This window comes from Staurois parvus, unplaced genomic scaffold (assembly GCF_062004578.1).
Source record: "Staurois parvus isolate SC_StPar_1 unplaced genomic scaffold, SC_StPar_1.0 ptg000225l, whole genome shotgun sequence".
In the NCBI taxonomy this organism is placed as follows: domain Eukaryota; kingdom Metazoa; phylum Chordata; class Amphibia; order Anura; family Ranidae; genus Staurois; species Staurois parvus.
In genome coordinates, this window is record NW_028318021.1 from 3,370,546 (window position 1) to 3,389,771 (window position 19,226).

Sequence of the window (19,226 nt, forward strand, 5' to 3'; positions counted from 1 at the left end):
TACACAAGAGTATGCAGGCAGTTCCTGGAGGATGAAGGAATTGATACCATTGAATGGTCCCAGTGCTTACCTGACCTAAATCCAATAGAATACCTCTGGGATATCATGTCTTGGTCCATCTGACACCACCAGGTTGCACCTCAGACTGTCCAAGAGATCAGTGATGCCCTAGTCCAGATCTGGGAGGAAATACCCCAGGACACCATTTGTCGTCTCATTAGGAGCATGCCTCGACATTTTCAACCATGCATACAAGCATGTGGGGCCATACAAACTACTGAGTACCATTTTGAGTTGCTGCAATGAAATTTCAGCAAAATGGACTAACCTGCTGCATAATTTTTTCACTTTGAATTCAGTCCTCTGTAGGTTGATCATTTTCATTACCATCAAATGATGGGGTATCCTTACGTTCCTAAGACATTGCCCAGTCCATATCAGTATAGATACCCGTCATGATATTTTTCCCCATTGAGACCTGAAGTGTTTTCAAAGTGTTCCTTTAATTTTTTTGAGCAGTGTGTATATATATATATATATATATATATATATACACATATATGCCAGAATAATTCACGTTCCATATTTCAGTGCATGTTTTCCTGCTGAACTAACTTCTCTAAGTTTTAAATCTATATAAAAAGCCGGGGACTGAAAACTGCTAATAGAAACCAGAAGCGTTATCAATTTTCTTGAGGAAGTTAGCAGCGGGGTGAAAATAATTCATGATTGAATGCTTTGTCACTTAAAGTAATTTTAGCTACTTTATTGATACTATAAATCTCATTTTTTATGTTTTTCATATGATTATATTTGGATTTCACACACTGTTCATCCATGTGAAGAAATTCCCGTGAAATGTTTTCTCAGAAATTCCGCTATTATTTAGATTACACATTATAAAAATACATATCTTAAAATATTATTTTTGAATCCCTTGAGTTGTTGTGTGCTTCAAGGCATATACTGTATATTTCAATGTGCCTAGTATATGCTGAAATAAAATTGCCTGTGTTGCCCAGAGCTGCAATCTGGGTTCTTTATAGGAAAGAGACATCTAGAGGCTGCATTTTCTGAAAATGCTAGTTCCATGGCTGTCATGCAGACCCTTTGCCTCAATACTTTTGTTTATTGGTTTCCTGATAGTGACAACAGTGGACCATGCCTGTACAATGAGTGTCAGCATGGCCAATTGTGATCACAACCAGGGGCTACAGTATGTGATAGAGTGACAATGCAGGAGCAAAAATAGATCACGGGGACAGACAGTTCTCAACTCATGACCCGAAGCACCTGAAGGATCTTTATGGCAGGATCACCAGCTATTATTTTGAGCAAAGCCGTATATTTATAAAGATTGAAAACAGCATTTTAATTTACATTAACATGTTAAAGTGTATGGAAATCCAAAATCTATGTGTCAGTATTTTTATCATCATGCTTAAAGCAGTATTAAACCCAAAAGCAAACATTTATTATATTACTTACTAGGGATGTACGGATACCATTTTTTATCGGGCAGTACGAGTACCGATGCTTACGGTCAAGTACTTGCTGATACCTAGTACTGATACTTTGTGGTGCGTTTTGCGTCAATACAAAAAATGTATAGAACCAAATTGCACTGAAAAGAATAGGATGCGATTTGAACAGGAATGCGATTCCTGTCCAAATCACATGCTTTTTCTCCACTTCTCCTGTGTGAACCCAGGCTGTCATAGCTGTTCACACAGGAGTGGTGCAGGGAGGTTACCCAAAGCGGAGAGTGGGGATGTATACTATGGTGGCAGATGCTCCATATTCTCAGTGGTATTTAAGTGGGATTTAGTGGATATGAAATCCCCATCGCTTTCTTTCCTCTCCTTGGAGGGATGACAGTACGGGCTATAGGGCTTTTGATTGGTCAGCACTGTCACACGGATGGTGCTGACCAATCAAATGCTGTCTAGCCCATACTTTCATAGCTGCAAGGAGAGGAGAGAAAGCTGATTCACAACCCTGGTGCTTTCTCTCCTCTTCTTGCAGCAATGACAGTACGGGCTAGACAGCACGTGATGGTGCAAAACAATGAAAAGCCCTCTAGCCCGAACTGTCATCCCTGCAAGGAGAGGAAAGAAAGTGGTGGGGATTTCAAATTCCCGCCACTTCCTCTCCTCTTTAACAGCTAAGAATATGGAGCATCTGCCTCCATAGTATACATCCCCACTCTCCCCATCTCCGCTCAGCATGGGATGCCTGCAGGCAGGTTTCTCGCATCGCTCCTGTGTGAACTCAGGCTATGACAAAGCTGGGTTCACACAGGAGCAGTGGGGAAACTGAATGCGATTTGGACAGGAATCGCATATTGATACAATTAGCACCACAAAGTATCGGTTTCCGGTATCGGGAGCATTTTCACAAGTAAAAGTACTCATGCAAATACTCGGTATTTGCATCCCTATTGCTTACCAATTCCTAAATGTAATTGCTGCATTAGTTTTCTTTTTAGGCTTTCTTTTCTTTATATCAGCTTTTATTTAGTTGTGTTTATCCTAAAAGAAAAAACTCTTTGCTGTAACTGCTTGTGTAACTGTAGTGGGATCTGGAGTTATGCTTCAATTTGTTAGTGTATCTGGATCTCCTAATGTAAATAACACTACCTTGCCCTCAGAATAGCAATACTGCTGTCTGCTGTGCCCCTCTTGCTCCTTCATCCAGAGTGGGGGCACTCTAATACAGGCGATGTGTTACTGGCCAGATCACCAGGTTAAAACAGAGGAACAAAAGCTTAAAAAAGAAAACTAATGCAGCCTCCACATCTAATAACTGGTAAGCTGCAATATATTGCCTGCTTGGTTTTGGGTTTAGTACAAATTTAAGGTGATTGCAAAGACTTTTTTTTCTTTTATATAGCAAACATGTTATACTTATCTGCTCTGTGCACTAGTTTTGCACAGAGCCTCCCGAATCGCCTCTTCTGGGGTCCCCCGCTGGCAATCTTGGCTCCTCCTTATGTGTGTCTACTGCCATAGCAAGCATTGAGGCTCAAATCTGCAAGGAGAGGAAGCACTGCAGACGGGTACAGAGCTAGATCAAGATAGGGCTTAGGTAAGTATTTAGGTATTGGGGGGGGGGCCGCTGGGGTGCAGCTTAACATTAGGGCTCGTTCACACCATGGTGCAGAGACATCAGTTTTTCTGCACACATTCTGCAAGGGCACAACAAAATCAGTTGTTCTCTATGTGCCCTGTCTATGTGCCCTGTCCACACCACAACACTAGTATCATGTGCAGATTTGTTCTGCGCAGGAATCTGCAACGTGTTTTAAACTCTTTGAGGCGTGCATGAAAACTGATGTAACCTGATGTCTCTGCAAGTGAAATGTGCACGTCAGTTTCCATCAGTTTTCATGCACGTATGGTGTGAACAAGCCCTAAAGGTTTTTACCTTAATGCATAGAAGTTAAAAAAAAAAAAAACTTTGGCCTTTACAACAACTGCTTTGACTGTATATATTTTGCTAAAGCAAATCATTTTTTTTCTGAAACTGTTATTAAGTTTCTCACCTGGAGATCTTGCCAGTAACAGCACTTTTTGTTGAAGGTTGACAATGCTAAGCCTCTGTATTTCAATACACATTGCTTACGATTATTGGGATGCCTAAGAGTTTTTGTCTATAAGAAAGTCAGCCCAATGGTCAACTGAAGGGGCCTGCATGACAGGCTGACAATGCTACTGCTAAGTGTGGGGCATTGGCTTAGAGTTGCCTGCCTACTGCAGGAAGAGCTGTTACTCACAGGATCTCCAGGTAAGGAACTTTGCAAAAGAGCTGAACTCTGGGGAAAAAAAATCAAAACTACCCATACAGTTGGCCACCCCTACACTGCAAGGGTTACATTCTAGTATGTGGTTTGGGAATCAATAAACGGTTTTATTTACCTGATCCCTCACTCGCACAAGCTTCTTCCTCTCCATGCGACCAGTTCCCTGAAGCTGCTTCTTTTCAACGCTCGGTTGGTCACAGACACTCCAACAATGTAGGACCAGCAGCGCTGCATTGTGAGGGTGCCGAAGGCCCACTCACAATCCAGAGCGTTGGAGAGGAGGGATAGGGAATCGCATTGCAAAGGTAGTTTTGAAATCTCCCTGGTGTTTACCTTTATGAAAACTGTATACAGTGAGGCATGATGCCAAACATGCTATAAAATTATTTAGGGTTTACATATGCTTTGAAGTTTATAAGAGAATTCAGTGATTGGGTTTAGATGCTCTACTCAGGAGAGTATTGGAATGCCTGCACAAGCATGTGGGCTTTAGATGGTATTTCTATATTCCATTCTTTATGTACTTGTCCTTGTTCTGATTCCTGAACTCTGCTGACGTGAAAGGTTATTAGAAGATTCTGCCTGCTTCATAAAATGTTAATTGGGATTAAAAGTAAAAGGCCAAAAGTGAAAGTTATTAAGGTTTCTGCAGGAAAGGTGTGGTTGTTTTGTAACTGATTATACTGAAAGAGTGAAAGTCTAAATAATAAAAGAATACTTTGAAGTGTTTCCTTTACAACCAGTAAATTATAATTTTATTGTATCTCAATTCACTTCAAAGTTGGCTGCTTTAACAACTAAATCCTTTTAAAGCCATTGCAAATCTTTTTTTTAGTTTCGGACAGAGTGGAGAAGGGATAGAACACCTTTCAAAACACCTGCCACATACTGTACCTGGCCAAACATATCTGGACACGCCTCCAAATGATTGAGTTCAGGTGTTTCCAGTGAAGGGTACTATTAATGCAGGCCATGCATGGGTTGAATTCTGAAGGAACTTTCTTTATAAAATCGGAAATTTTGTGCATTTTGTAATCTGATGGTGCTACCCTTGATTTTGAAAATCAACCAACCAAGCCTTTAATTTCACCACATGTTGCTACGGAAAAGAAATTTTGTGGCCAAGAATTTTCTTTGCTTTCCAGGTCACAGCTCTTGCTCATTTCTTTTTCTATTACATTTCTCACACAATTCTCAGATCATTGATTAGAAATTCATTCGTTTTTAAAAAATTTCCAACATGCCCAATCACTCAAATTCAATGGTTGCTCGAAAATCAGCTGTGGCCCACTAATGGCGCAAAATTTGAATGAAAATTCTTAGAAAAGATTTTCGAAAGAAAATTCTTTCAGAATTTGACCCATGTGTGGCTGGCTTAATGTTACAGCATACAAAGATTTTTTTTGTAGACAGTTGTGCCTTTCCAACCCTGTTGCAACAAATTGGGGAAGACCCTTTTCTGCTCCAGCATGACCATGATCCTGAACACAAAGCCAGCTTCACAAAGACATGGTTTCACGGGTCTGAGGTAGAAGAACTCAAGTGACCTGCACAGAGGGAAGGGGGGCATCTCCATATTAACCACTTCTGTGCCACCCTATAGCAGAAATACTGTTACAGGGCGGCACGGGTGCGCAAAATCACGTATATATACATGATTTTGCAGTTCCGGGTAGGTGCGCGCCCTATCCGTGCCACCATTCGCGGCCTCGGCTGTCAATCACCCGTGATTCCCCACTGGCACCTGGCAATCTCTGAGTATTACCAATGGGGGAGAGACCTGTAGGTAAACAATACAGATCTCTCCCTTGTCAGTTCCTGCACACTGCTTTGTATGGCTCTGCATAGCGGAGCCATACAAAGCAGTGTGCTTATAGTGAAACACATACAGCCCACATAATAAAACAGCACACAGTTAACCCTTTGATGGCCCCGCATGTTAACCCCTTCCTGCCCAGTGCCATTAGTACAGTGTCACTGGGGATATCAGTAACACCAAGTCAGTTCCCCCAAGTGTCAGAATGGCCACCGCAGTCCCGCTATAAGCTGATCGCCGACAATACTAGTAAAAAAATAAATTATAGTATACATATTTTTAAACGCTATAACTTTCACGTAAACCAATTAATTTATATGTATTGGGATTTTTTTTTAGCAAAGACATGTAGCAGAATACATTTTGGTCTAAATTTATGATGAAATTTGATGTTTTTATTTTTTCTGGATATGTTTAATAGCAAAAAGTCAAAAATGTTGTTCTTTTTTTTTAAATTGTTGGTATTTTTTGTTTGTAGTGCAAAAAAAAAAAATTGCAAAAACAATCAAATATCACCAAAAGAAAGCTATATTTGTGGGGAAAAAAGGATGCAAATTTAATTTGGTTGCAGCGTTGCATGACCGCACAATTGTCAGGTAAAATAACGCAGCACCGTATTGCAAAAAATGGCCTGGTCAGGAAGGGGGGTAAATCCTCCAGAGGGCAAGTGGTAATGGCTTTGATTTGGGACATCCAACAAGACCTTTTTGGGTGTTGTGGTCAGTTATCTTTACAAATTTGGGCTAACAGTGTATATGGATATAAGTAAATTGCATTCCAATATTTTTATTTAAAATGACAGTCTAACTTTTGCAAAAAAATTAAATGCTGAAAGACTGATCTTATGATGAATGTACATTTGCTAATTATTTTTGCATTGATGCGCGCAAAGCATTGAACCTGGAATCAATGCCTTGTCAGTTCAATACACAGGCTCTTACAGTATTTACTCCAAGCTAGGACTACAGTTATGGTTACACTACTGCACTTCTGCCAGTGCCATCTTCTCAGTCCCTCCACGGTAGCAGATGGGATTTGCAGTATCTGCTATGGACAAATTCTGGACTTTAATGAAACAGCTGTGCTGGTGGAACCATAGACAACTGTACTGAATTCAAGTAATAACAGAATGGTATTAGAAGTCACACTGTAAATATGGTTGTAACATGAAACATCGGAGGAAATTCAATAAAACTGGAGCACGGAGAATCTGCTGCAGCTGTGCGTGGTTACCAATCGGCTTCTAACTTCAGCTTGTTCAATTAAGCTTTGATAATAAAACCTGGAAGCTGATTGATTTCTATCACAGCTCCACCAGATTTTGCACTCTCCAGTTTTAGTAAATCTCCTCCATAGTCTAAAAGGTTGACTAGGCCTGCTGTCAAAAGAGAATCAAAGGTGTTGTCATTGCTGGCTTCCTTCTGAAAATGCTGGTTACCTGGCAGTCTCTGACTTCATTATGTTTATTCACAGACTTGGCATATGCTGTAAATCAGTGTTAGAATTCCTGATCTCTAGACTTGTTTAACCACTTGCCCTCCTGAGGATTTACCCCCCTTCCTGACCAGGCCTTTTTTTGTGTTACGGCACTGCGCTACTTTAACTGACAGTTGCAACACTGCACCCAAATTAAATTTACATCCATTCTTTCCACAAATTGAACTTTCTTTTGGTGGTATTTGATCGCCTGTGCGTTTTTTATTTTTTGTGCTATAAGCAAAAAAAGACCAACAATTTTGAGAAAAAAAACAAACAATATTTTGGACTTTTTGCTATTAAACATGTTCAGTAAAAATATAAAAAAAATCAAATTTCGTCATAAATTTAGGCCAAAATGCATTCTGTGACATGTCTTTGCTAACTAATAATCCAAATACGTGTAAATTATTTAGTTTATGTGACAGTTATAGCGTTTACAAATGGCGGTATAGATAATGGGAATTGTTTTGTTCTACTAGTAATGGCGGCGATCAGCGACTTTTTTGCAGGACTGTGGTGAACATTCTGACACTGGGGGGGATACTAACTTGGTGTCACTGACACCAATACAGTGATCAGTGCTAAAAAAACACTGACACTGTATTAATGGCACTGGGCAGGAAGGGGTTAATATGAGGGGTGATCAAAGGTTTAACTCTTCTGCTGGGAGTGTTTTACTAGGGGGTGGGGGGTTTGTTCTTCACTGTAAGCACACTAATCAGGATGGCTGTACTGTGCACAGCCATCTCGAGCAGCGTGCTCGAGCTGACAGGGAGGAAGATTGTTTGTAAACAAAACAATCTTCTTCCCCATTGGAGATGCTCGGTAATCACAGGGCGCCAGCGGGTAATTACCAGCCAGGACCCAGTGATTGACATCCGTGGGCGCAAATGGCTTGCGCGCGCCCCCTACCAGGAAATGCAAAATCACATATATATATACGTGATTCTGTGCACAGGTGTCGCCCTGTAGCAGTATATCTGCAATAGGGTGGTCCTTAAGCGGTTAAGATATGACAGAAATGAAGCTAAAGCATCAGCATGACAGCCAGGGAATCAATATTTCCAAAAAGGAAAGGTCAATAATGGCAGTCCCTACTATGCTCTCATGACAGCCTACCTTTAAGAGATTGAGTAGGACCCATTGTAATATTATCACATTGCCAATCAGTTTTTGTAAATGGGCGATTATCTGTTGAGAGAAACATGGACATCAAGACTCCCAAATGTTCTAGTCAGCTTATTGAAATGCCCTGTAGAACACTGCGGAACAGGGCAAAGTCTTGGATTCCAGAGATATCTCCTCTGTAATTTCATTCATCTCCCTTTGATCCTTCCTTGTAAAGCTCTGGTAAATATCAGCTTATTGATAAATGCTTAGTGACACAGCGGGGTCACATCCCCAGCACCTTGCCAAAGAGTCAATTGCTGCAAAATGTGTCATTTTAATAGAAAAGGTAAAATATCAGAACTTGAGACATAGTGTGAAAAAAGAATTTAAAAAAGCAGCTAAATTCTTATTATTATGTTCACAATCAGTGTTTATTAATTTCATTTGTATTTATCAATTTTTTGTAGTAGTAAGTTTAAATATGTATAATTGGCAAACATAATATTGTAATATTATTTTTGTTTTGTTTTGGAATTGAGGGAAAGGAGATACTGTATAAAATATAACAATTTTAAACAAATTCAAGTAGATTAAAAAAACAGTTTACCACTGTAGTGAGCTATAAATTAAAGAAGAACTTTAGCCAGATGTTTTTCTAGTTGTTGAAACAGCGGAGAATGGTTACACCCTTTTTATTGCTGTCTACTGTATGTCCCATTTGGGTGTATTCACCTTGTTTTGATCATCATGAGTGAAACTGAGAAGCAATCCCATATTTTATGAATGGCAAAGGTGAGAGCAAATATTTTCATGGGGGAACCTGTTTTGGTGACAGCTGTCAGCGGCAGTGTTTTTCCTCACTTTGCAGAAATTTCCACTCACTTCCTGTTACATCTTTGGGACAGGAAATAAAGAAAAATCTTTTTGATGGATACACAGATTTCAACACAAGCCTTAGAGAGGCTGCAAATCTTTCTCCATTCTGTCCAAAATTGAAAAAAAAATTGTTTTATCTGTGGTTCCCATTTGAAGCAGAACTACACTCACCTCCACTGAGGAGGTGCAGTTTCCAGGAGCTTCCTGCCAGCTCCGACATCTTTGGCTAGTCTTCTTCTAGGTTCCTATCTTCAGCCATTTTGATTGGCTGTGCTGGGATGATGTCACTCCTGTGGATTTATTTATCTTTGTGGATGCTGATATTGTATATTGAGCTGCACATGTGCAGCTCAGTGTACAGTGTGAAAAGGCAGGTAAGAACACTTTAATACTGAAGAGACATACTTATGTCTCTCTCTGTATTAAAAAGCCTGCTCTTTTTGAGTAAATGTCCATTTTAATTTTTAGTTCAGATACAGTTTGCTTAGTTTTACAAAAATTTCATTTCCACAGCAATTTAGTTTAAATAATGAATATCTCCTTTTATAACACTTTTATTCATTTACTTCTATACATACTTAATTTACATACTTCTCCTGCTAGTAAATATTATACTATATATCTTAACAAAGCTTATTGTACTTTAAAGAGTAACTCCACTTTTGTTGAGATAATTCCCCTCTGGGTGATCTATGCACATTGCAAGGATTTAAACAAACTTTGTTGCAGATTCCAACCTTTTGTTATTCTGAAGATGTAGATGATGTAGGTGTTTGTTTGTCTGTGTCCATGTGCTAAGTGAATTTGTATGGGAGTGACTGATTAATTATCAATCAGCTGTTGCACCTGCAGGGCACTAATGAGGAAAATTGTAAGGTGTGCATCCCTTTAGAAGTGATTTCTCATAGGGAGTATTTGACCAAAAATGACACTTTTGTTGCAGGGGATGCCAAAAATCTGACTTGTATCTTAGTGCAGACTTCTAGGAAAATCAGTAAGCCAGTTACACAAGCAGGAGATGACATTTTCAGGGGCGTTCTGTATACACTCTGTGTATAGAACACTCCAGGTAGCCATATTGCATTGCATTTTACAGAACGTTACAGCACTGCAAATTGAAAAGGAAAGGTCATTTTCAATAACATTCAATTATTTATTATTTGCTATTTATTTTCCCACGAAAGTGGAGTTACCCTTTAAAATTTTCTGTCTATGGTGTGCATGTGATATTTCATAAAATAAAAGAAGCTGAGCAAAAACAACTGTAATTATATTTCTGTAACCAGTATATTCTGAATCTGTATATGTCTATTGATGACAATGCAAGTAATCACAATAATAATTATAATCCACACTATATATTATATGGTAACAGGTTTGCGAACATTTGACCATCACACCTGCAAGAAAATAATAGTGAGTTCTATACAGAAAATAAGAGAAATGATATACAGAACCCCATAAATAATTATACTTTACAAAAATCTTTATTAATTTCATTAAAAAAATATATGAAAAAGTAATAATGCCATTAGAAAAAAAAGCAACTTTTAGCATTAAAAAAAGGCTAAATAAGTCAATGTCATCTATAGGATATTGAACCCCAAAACTTTCTACCACAGGTATTTCAGCTAAGAATTAGCTGTTTAAGAAGACCATCCCTATATTGTCCTTATACTTTAGGAGATTAGGGATCAGGATAAGATACATTTAAGGTCTCTTCATAACACAGTTATAACCGTAATATAATTTTGTGGAATGCAGGTATACGTGCACTATTGCAGAGTCTTGTGGATTCAGGTGCTTTCCAGCACAAAAAACAACTAGATATATAGAGTTGTCCTCCATCTTTTCTTTTCAGCTATAATACTCCTCTCTTCTATGAAGGTTATCCACAAGATTTTGTGGTGTGTCTGTGGAAATGTGAGCCCATTCAGAGAAAAGATCATTTGTAAGGTCAGGTACTGAAGTTGCATGAGGTGACCTGGCCTGGTATTTTAATTCATCCAAATACTGTTCATTAGGGTTGAGCTCAGGGCTGTAAATAGGACATGAGAGTTCATCCATACTAAACTCATCAAACCACGTCTTTATGTAGCTACCTTTGTGCACAATCATGCTGGAACAAAAATGACTGTCTCTTCAAACTGCTCTCACAAGGTTGGAAAAGCAACATTGCCTAAAATGTACATATTGGTATGCATATTGGTATTTAGGCAGTAGGATTATCAATAACCTTCACTGGAAACACCTGAAAATGGAGGGGTGTCCACATACTTTTGGCCATATGACATAGCTAAAAGCCACTGTGCACTTAAAAATTTAATTTATTTTCGTGATGCATTTTCATCACTTGTATGCGATGTCTATTTCACTGCCAACACTTGTTTTCTTTTATCCTAATGTTTATGTGAATTGTATTGGTCACATTCCCTTCAATAAAGGAACATTTTGTATGTTAAAAAAAAATTAAATTTATGTGTTTCTAATTTGAATTACCTTTTAAAAGCAGGGTACATACAGTATGCTGCTCATTTAAAAATGAATTCCAGTAATTGGTAGCTCAGACCAATGTACTTATGTATATACGATACCTGGCCAATGCCCCTGGAAGCTGGAAGTAGAAATCACTACTCTAGTGATCTCCGCTTGCTTTTGGGTCCCTTCTGCTATTCATTTAAGGAATAATTCCAGGAGTTGATAACTTGGAGCAATGTAACTATGTATATACCATGCCTGGCCAATGCCCCTGAAAGCTGAAAGTAGATATGGCTGCTCCAGTGATCTCCACTTGCTTTTGGGTCCCTTCTTTTGCTCATTGAGAGAATAATTCTAGGAACTGGTAGCTTGCAAAAATGTAACTATGTAAATACTATACCTGGTCAATGCCCCTGGAAGCAGCAAATCACTGAAGTAGATACCACTACTCCAGTGATCTCCACTTGCTTCTAGGTCCTGTGCTGAGTGATGGGCTTGCTGCATTTTGGACACAGGATGTTGGCTGCTCAACATGGGTGAGAATGCTTTGCATTTTCTGAATGAATGCAAAGTATTCTCTGATTTAAAGAGGTGGAGAGTGTGACGTCACCATCCCAACTCTCCACCTCATTCAATCAGAGAATGCTTTACATTCATTCAGAAAATGTAAAGCATCCTCTGAAAGGCACCCTGTGATTACCAGCCTAACTCCTGTGTTTAGCAAGCAGAGGTGTGCCACTTGGAAGCAATTACCACTGAAGTAGCTGTGTCCAGGTGATTGATCAGGTATACTATATACTTAGCTACATTGGTCGAAGCTGGACCAGTAACTATGCATAACCTCTGAATGTCTGGGATTATTCTTTAATATTATGTCATAGTATTTTAACATTTGTAATAATCATTTTAGACATTTATTTTTCAGGGGTCATAAGCTGTGACTTAACACCTTTTCACAATTTTGTCACTGGCAGTAGCAAAGTGTGTAGTTAATGACCTATGGCAGTTTTTGGTTGAAGAAGAATTAATATTTCACTTATTATTTTTGTATTATGACATAATTCAGAAATTATAATGAGGAAACAACAGGGCCCTGAGCTGGTATTCAGATTAAAAATGAAAATAAAATTTTGTGTCAACACAATTCTAGGATGTGACATAAAAAGGAAAACAAACGTCTGTACGGAAATTATGTTATTTTGTAACTCTAGTTTTCACATTTGTCACAAGATAAGAAAGGTTAATTGTCTTGCTGAATTCTGCTTTTTTGCCAAGGTATCTTGCATTAGATCCTAATTAGTGCATAGGATACTAAGAGGGAAAAATAAACAATTGGTATGATGGAAATTTATTGGAGGTTGATAATTAGGAGAACATTCTAAAATAAACTTAAATTATAGTAATATGGAAATTTGAAAGCTGCTTTTGTCCCCCCTATGTAGAAGTATAGAGGGAACCTGCTTCGACCCCTGCCACCACCACTATCCTCTCTTAAAGCCCATATCTGGTCCAAATTAAACCCCTTCTTCCGTCTTTCTTTTCCAAACATTCATCATTTTTATAAATAAAATGTTTAAACCCTATTTTTTCTTATCTACATCTGGAAGCAGAGTGATCCAGCTCTGCAGTCTGTGCCTGCTGCCAAATGAGGTCCTCATTCTGATGTCATCAAGCCATGCACTCTTCTGGAGCCTGTATGGACAACGTCGGTGGACAACCAGTAGCAAGTGTCCACATCACCAGGCTGTGACCTAGGTCCCCAAAGAAGAATCCTCCAACTCTACAGGCGCAAGTGTGCAATTTGACCATGGATTTTGGTAAGCTAAATGTTCTTTTCAATTTTAAATGATCTAACTATGTGATTAGTTAGGGGGAATGGGAGTGAAGGGTGGGTAAAGGGGAGGAGGAAGGGGGTATCAATAAAGTTGAACTCTAAAAAATACATATGTGAACTCTCCTATCTGCCAAGAGAATAATAATTCTAGGCATGCTTGTAGTTCACACAGCTCTATCAGACAGCACATACAGGACAGTGACACTTCCCCATCCACAGACAGAAGAAGGAGCAACAAACCACTAATAACTTATCCGTTCTGCTCAGAGAGCTCACTCTGATCTCTCCTCCTATAAGCATTTTCTCTGTCAGAACATATACATGCAGCAGAGACTGATGGGCTACTATGACTGCCCCTCCCCCTCCCAGGCTGAATGTTGCTGTACCTGGATGACAAAGGCTGATTCAGATACTTATGCCAGTTGTATATACAAACACATTGAATTATTTTTTTGAGGAATGCACAGCTGTATTATTTTTTTTTATAATACTGTAATTTGTTTAAATTATTTTTTCTAAAAATACATGTGAAGAGGATCAGCTTAATGTAAACAATCTTACCATTGTATATCAATGTTTTTTAAAAAAACTAATTGTTCCTTACTAATATTTTTATCTCACTGCAAACCTGCCATACAACATCTGACTGAACACAACTGACTACCTGCAGTTTCTAATTGTGTAAAACACTCACAATTCTCCTGATAGATAGTATGCGGTGACTAGCTGGCATTTAAAATGCTAGTGGGGGCATGGGAGCAGCAGTTGTTTATTCATGGAAAACATTTTACTTTTCTATTAAAACTATGGGCTCTTGCACACAGGCTGGCTGAGCCCGTTCAGCATAATTACCGGGGTATTTCTTCTGCTCATGCAGCCCAGGTGCAGCTAACAGCCTTCCATTGACATGAATGGCTGTGCTCTGCTGTACTTGTGTATACACCATAAACACAGGTACAGCAAATCGGTGTATGTTTCTATCTGATAGCCACCAGCTCTCTGCTCACTGAAGACTGAAAACTGTGCAATCAGCAGACTTTGATTGCACAGTTCTCGGTCTTAGAGGCGGTGGGGGACAGATACAGCATTGAATCGATGCTGCTTTCACCTAGGTGAGTATGTGTGTTAATGCACACCAGTGCAGGGCTTATTAAAATAAACACAAAAAGAATATTATATCAAAAAACCATTAAATCATAAAGTTCATAGTGACATGAGTAATGATGCTTTTTATGCTTAACAATCCATAGTGAATTTGTGATTGACCATACAATAAAGTGCTCTGTGATCTCTCCACTTGTTCACTATATATGTCCTCCACCAGCCACACTCTAAGGCTTACCAAAAGACATGAGACGTCAGACTGTGCTTGTAATCATACGCATAAACAACATGTTACCCCCAACACGCTTTTGTTCTCCATCATTTTTAATAAAATTGGCTAAAAACACTTATTTCAGCACTGTAAATAGCATTTCACATAATGCTACAATTCCTAGAATCCTCGGTAGCAAAGCATACATGCGTGATGACTTCTCGGCTTCCAGCTTTTCCCAATGCATTTCATCACATTTGATGTCATCAGGGGCACTATATATGTAGGTGTGGTTGTTCTTTTGAAATCACACACTTCTAAAGTGCATTGCATTAACATTGCCCATTTATTTTGACAGCAACAGAAAAAAAATGGACCTGAAACAAACTTTTAACACAACAAGAGAGTAGAGTTTTGCATTTAATAGTGTTATATACCAATGTATTGTGTGCTCTGTCTCCATGTTTAAAGCGACCCTGTCATTAGCTAATAGTTAATTACATTCAACTGGACTTGTTCTGTAATGTTAAAGACATTTCGTAGCTTCTCTAAGCCACTTCTTCATTTCTGAGGGTGTTGGATAAGCTACAAAACTTTACCATTACAGGACAAGTCCAGTTGAATGTGCCTAACTACTATTTGATATACTATGACCTGGATAAATGAGAACCATTACAGACCCTGTCATTAGTTTCAAATCGACCAGAGTGAAACCCTGCAAATGAAGACTGTAAATACCTTCCCTGAATCCGGTGCCACTTAAGATCATTCCATTCACTTAGAATGGTCCTGTAAGTCTATCCAAAAAGCCAAGATTTCTGGGAGCAATAGTCTCCTGGGACCCTTGTAGCTCCTACTGATTCCTCCCTGCACCCCTACATCTCTATAGACATAGGCAGCCTATAGATTAGTCAACTTTTTGCATTCGGCCAGCTTTAGTAAAAATGTGGAGATCAGAAGGAGGAACCAGTAAGAGTTCTTGTTATGTAATATTCAAAGAAAAAGTAAGTCTTTCCTTTACTTACTGTCTGATTAACATGAATAATGCTTCTTTCATTTCCTCTGAACACCATTTAGACTGTTTCACTGTCGATGGATGATGTAGAAAATCTATCTATCTATCTATCTATCTATCTATCTATCTATCTATCTATCTATCTATCTATCTATCTATCTTCCACATTGAATTCATGCTTGGGCAGTGCTAGAAAAAGGGACCCAAAAATTGTTCTTTTATATATTGGACCTTTGGTGACCGTACCCACCACTTGTTAGGCTACACAGCATGCTGGACCTTGAAGAGGACTGGGATATTTCAGCAGAAGACCATACTGGGTTCCTCTCCTGTTAGCTAGGTGATGGTGAATATTGCAGCATTTTATATTTTATCTTTTATTGGGCGATTCATTTTATCTAATTAGTTTTGGCTGGAGTTTTGCTTTAAGGTGCACATTCAGCCAGAACTTTTTTCTTTTTAATGGAGTGGAGGAGGGTTAGAACCCCTGTCATGTTTTTTATTGTTACCTGTAGAGTTTTTCCTCCACTTCCTACCCAGGTGATAATAGTGAAACAGTAAGTGAATGAGGAAAAATCCCCAAAAGTAACACAAATAAAAAAAAAAAATAATATATATATAAATATATATATATATATATATATATATATATTTTTTTTTTTTAAGTAGGGGAAGCCTAGAACCTCTGTCAGCCTTTTGTTGCCATCTGTATCCCTGTTGCAGATTTCCTGTTTCTTTCTGTCTGGTGAAACTGTTGTCACTGGGACAGTAAATTAGGGGAAATCTCTCTACCAGAGACCAAATAACACTAAATACACAATATGTGTTCTAATATTTTCCCGCTCTACCCCAAATTGAAAATATACATTTTAGCTGGACTTTAATGCCAGATATGTGTTTGAGCAGTAGGTACACCCACTAAGGCCTTCCCCTCCTCATCTAATGTGAGCATGCAGGCTTACTAAAAACAGAGATTGTGTTATCATCTATGGTTCCACCAGTGAACAGGGCTGCTACTCTGTCAGACAAAATGCTGTTTGTTCAGAGGATATGGCATGTGTTATTCTGCAAAGCATCACACTCGGGCCTGTCTCCTGCAGACTGCTTGCCTGTGTCTTGCCCTGATAGTGCACTATGTGGTTCTTAGTGATAACTCCAGAGGTGCTATTCTTGCACAGGGAGTTTCCTCATATAGGACCCAAAGGGAGGAGGACTTCTAAAGATGTCTGGACTCATGCCATATGAGAAATACAGCATCTTTTCTTCTTAAAATGAGTTACGGTGCCATTCCACATAGGACAGCGGATGAAAGATCAAAGGTTGTTATGTATCAGCTGTACTATACTACGCTTTGGGAGGACATCATTATAGCCAAAGCGATTAGTCAGGAAAAATCAGGCTGGTCGATTTATTCCCCCAGAGCTGGCATCATGAGGTGACATTAGAAGGCAATGCCTCTCCAAAATGAACTACGTGCCCTCTATAAGACCCTTATTAGCAGTTTTTCTATAGTAAGGGTTCTCACCTATTGAAGATACAATGCCCCAGCACTGCCCTAATGGTCCTTAGTTTTTTTTCATTTGCATAGCTCCCAACTGTCCCTTTCCTGCTCTATCCTTTATTGCTGCGCACATTTTTTTTTAGCTCTGGTGTAACGATCTGTAATGTACTATTTATATACCAAAGTTGTTCATATTACTGTATACCAGCCTTTTTATACCTTACTTAAAGTGTGTGTCAGGGAAATAAAAAAAAAAACATGCAGCACATCTCTGCAATACATGCACATTTCACTATGTTTTATTCCTTTAAAATGGAAAGCCTAAACTTTTTTTTATCATTTTTGATAAAGTAAGGGTAAGGTTATAACCTCTGTTATTTTTTTCCTTTGCCCTAATAGGGAGAGTTTCCTTCACTTCCTGCCAGAACAGAAAGTGAGAAGGCTGTTGTCACCAAATTTCACGTTTTCCTGTTCGAGTTCTGATGACAATTTAAAATTAAGGCTCAACTCACACTATCACGGGCTTTGTGGCAGCAAACAGCCCACAAGTGTGAACCTAGCCTTATAAAAATGACTCGACTTTTATTCTCAGCAATTATGGTCCCAGAACATATAACAAGGTTTAATCTCTCTAACAGGGACACAGACTGCAATAAGAACCTGCTCTCCACTCTATCCAAAAAACAAAGTTTTGTCTTTAGTTTCACTTGAAAGACCCTTAAAAACAGAAAAATACTCATTGATTTGCCAGAAATGGGCTGACAACAACAGCATTTTTGTAGACTTCCAAAAGGGGAAGTTCCGCTTTAATGCTTTGTTCCCAATTAAGGATTGGCACCTTTGGGGAGCGGGGGAGGGGGGAGCTCATATCTGAATTTGAGAGGTACCTGCTCCCAATTCCAGTGTGATCGCCTAAGGCGATCGGAAGCGGGTGTTCTCCTCGCCCCTCCCTCCCAGTAGTCTTCTGGGTCACATGACAGGTCCCAGAAGACTGCGGGACCATTCATAAAGTGCAGCGCTACTCGCACATGAGCAGTGGGCATAGAGCTGTGAAGCCACAAGCTGTCACAGCCGGTTGTCCACACTGAAGATGCCGTCACCGGGGAGAGAAGAGGGCCGATGAAACCAGCTGTGGTGAGGACACTGCTGGACTGAGGGACAGGTAGTGTCTGTATTTTAAAAGTCAGCAGCTACAGTTTTTGTAGCTACTGAGGTTTACTTTTTTTTAATTCAACTGGAAGTCTGTTTAAGCAGTATTAAATCCAAAAGCAAACATTTATTATATTGAAGGTTACAAATGCTTAGATGTGATGGCTGCATTAGTAGTTCACATGGATGAGACAATCCGTTTGCCACTGTAGGAGTGATTAAAATGATCAGCTTTTATAATTTGTGTAAAACCGTTATCCCAAAAGGAAAAAATTTTTTGCTGCAACTGATTATAATGTATTAGCTGGAGTTTGGCTTCAATTTGTTATTGTATTCAAATCTGCTAATACATTTAGCACTTCTGTTCCCTCCAATCTGACAGTGCTGCTGTCAGCTGTGTCCTGTGCTCATTCCTCCAGAGTGGTGTCTTACTAATACAGGAGGTGTGTGATCACTGGGTGAAAACAGAGGGGGAAAAAAGCCAAAGAAAAGAAAACAAATGCAGCCACCACATCTAATGATTTGTAAGCTGCATTATAATACATTTTTGGTTTTGGGTTTACTGCTTTAAAGCCTCCAACTGTCCTCATCTCCACAACCAGGGCTGTCTTAATTCACCCATGTGCATAGGGGCTCCATGACATAGTTGCCAGCTGTCCTGTTTTTTAATCAGTTGTCCTGCAACGACTTTGTCCCAACCTATGTCCCAGGACTGGAGCCCTGGGGACATCTGCAATACTGTATGGTGCGCAACACACAGAGTATCAGTGGGGTGTTGGGCGCTTGGAACAGAAAGGAAGACTGCACTATGGGCAGAGTTTTATCAGCCCCAGTACAAACAAAGTCCTGGC

The 19,226-nt window shown here is 39.2% G+C and overlaps 1 long non-coding RNA gene across 2 annotated transcripts in view; it reads right to left on the reverse strand.

Annotated features, from left to right (window-relative positions):
- LOC149460577 (uncharacterized) overlaps positions 1 to 19,226 on the reverse strand; it is a 650,812-nt gene that overhangs the window by 21,041 nt on the left and 610,545 nt on the right. The gene's annotated exons all lie outside the window — the stretch shown is intronic.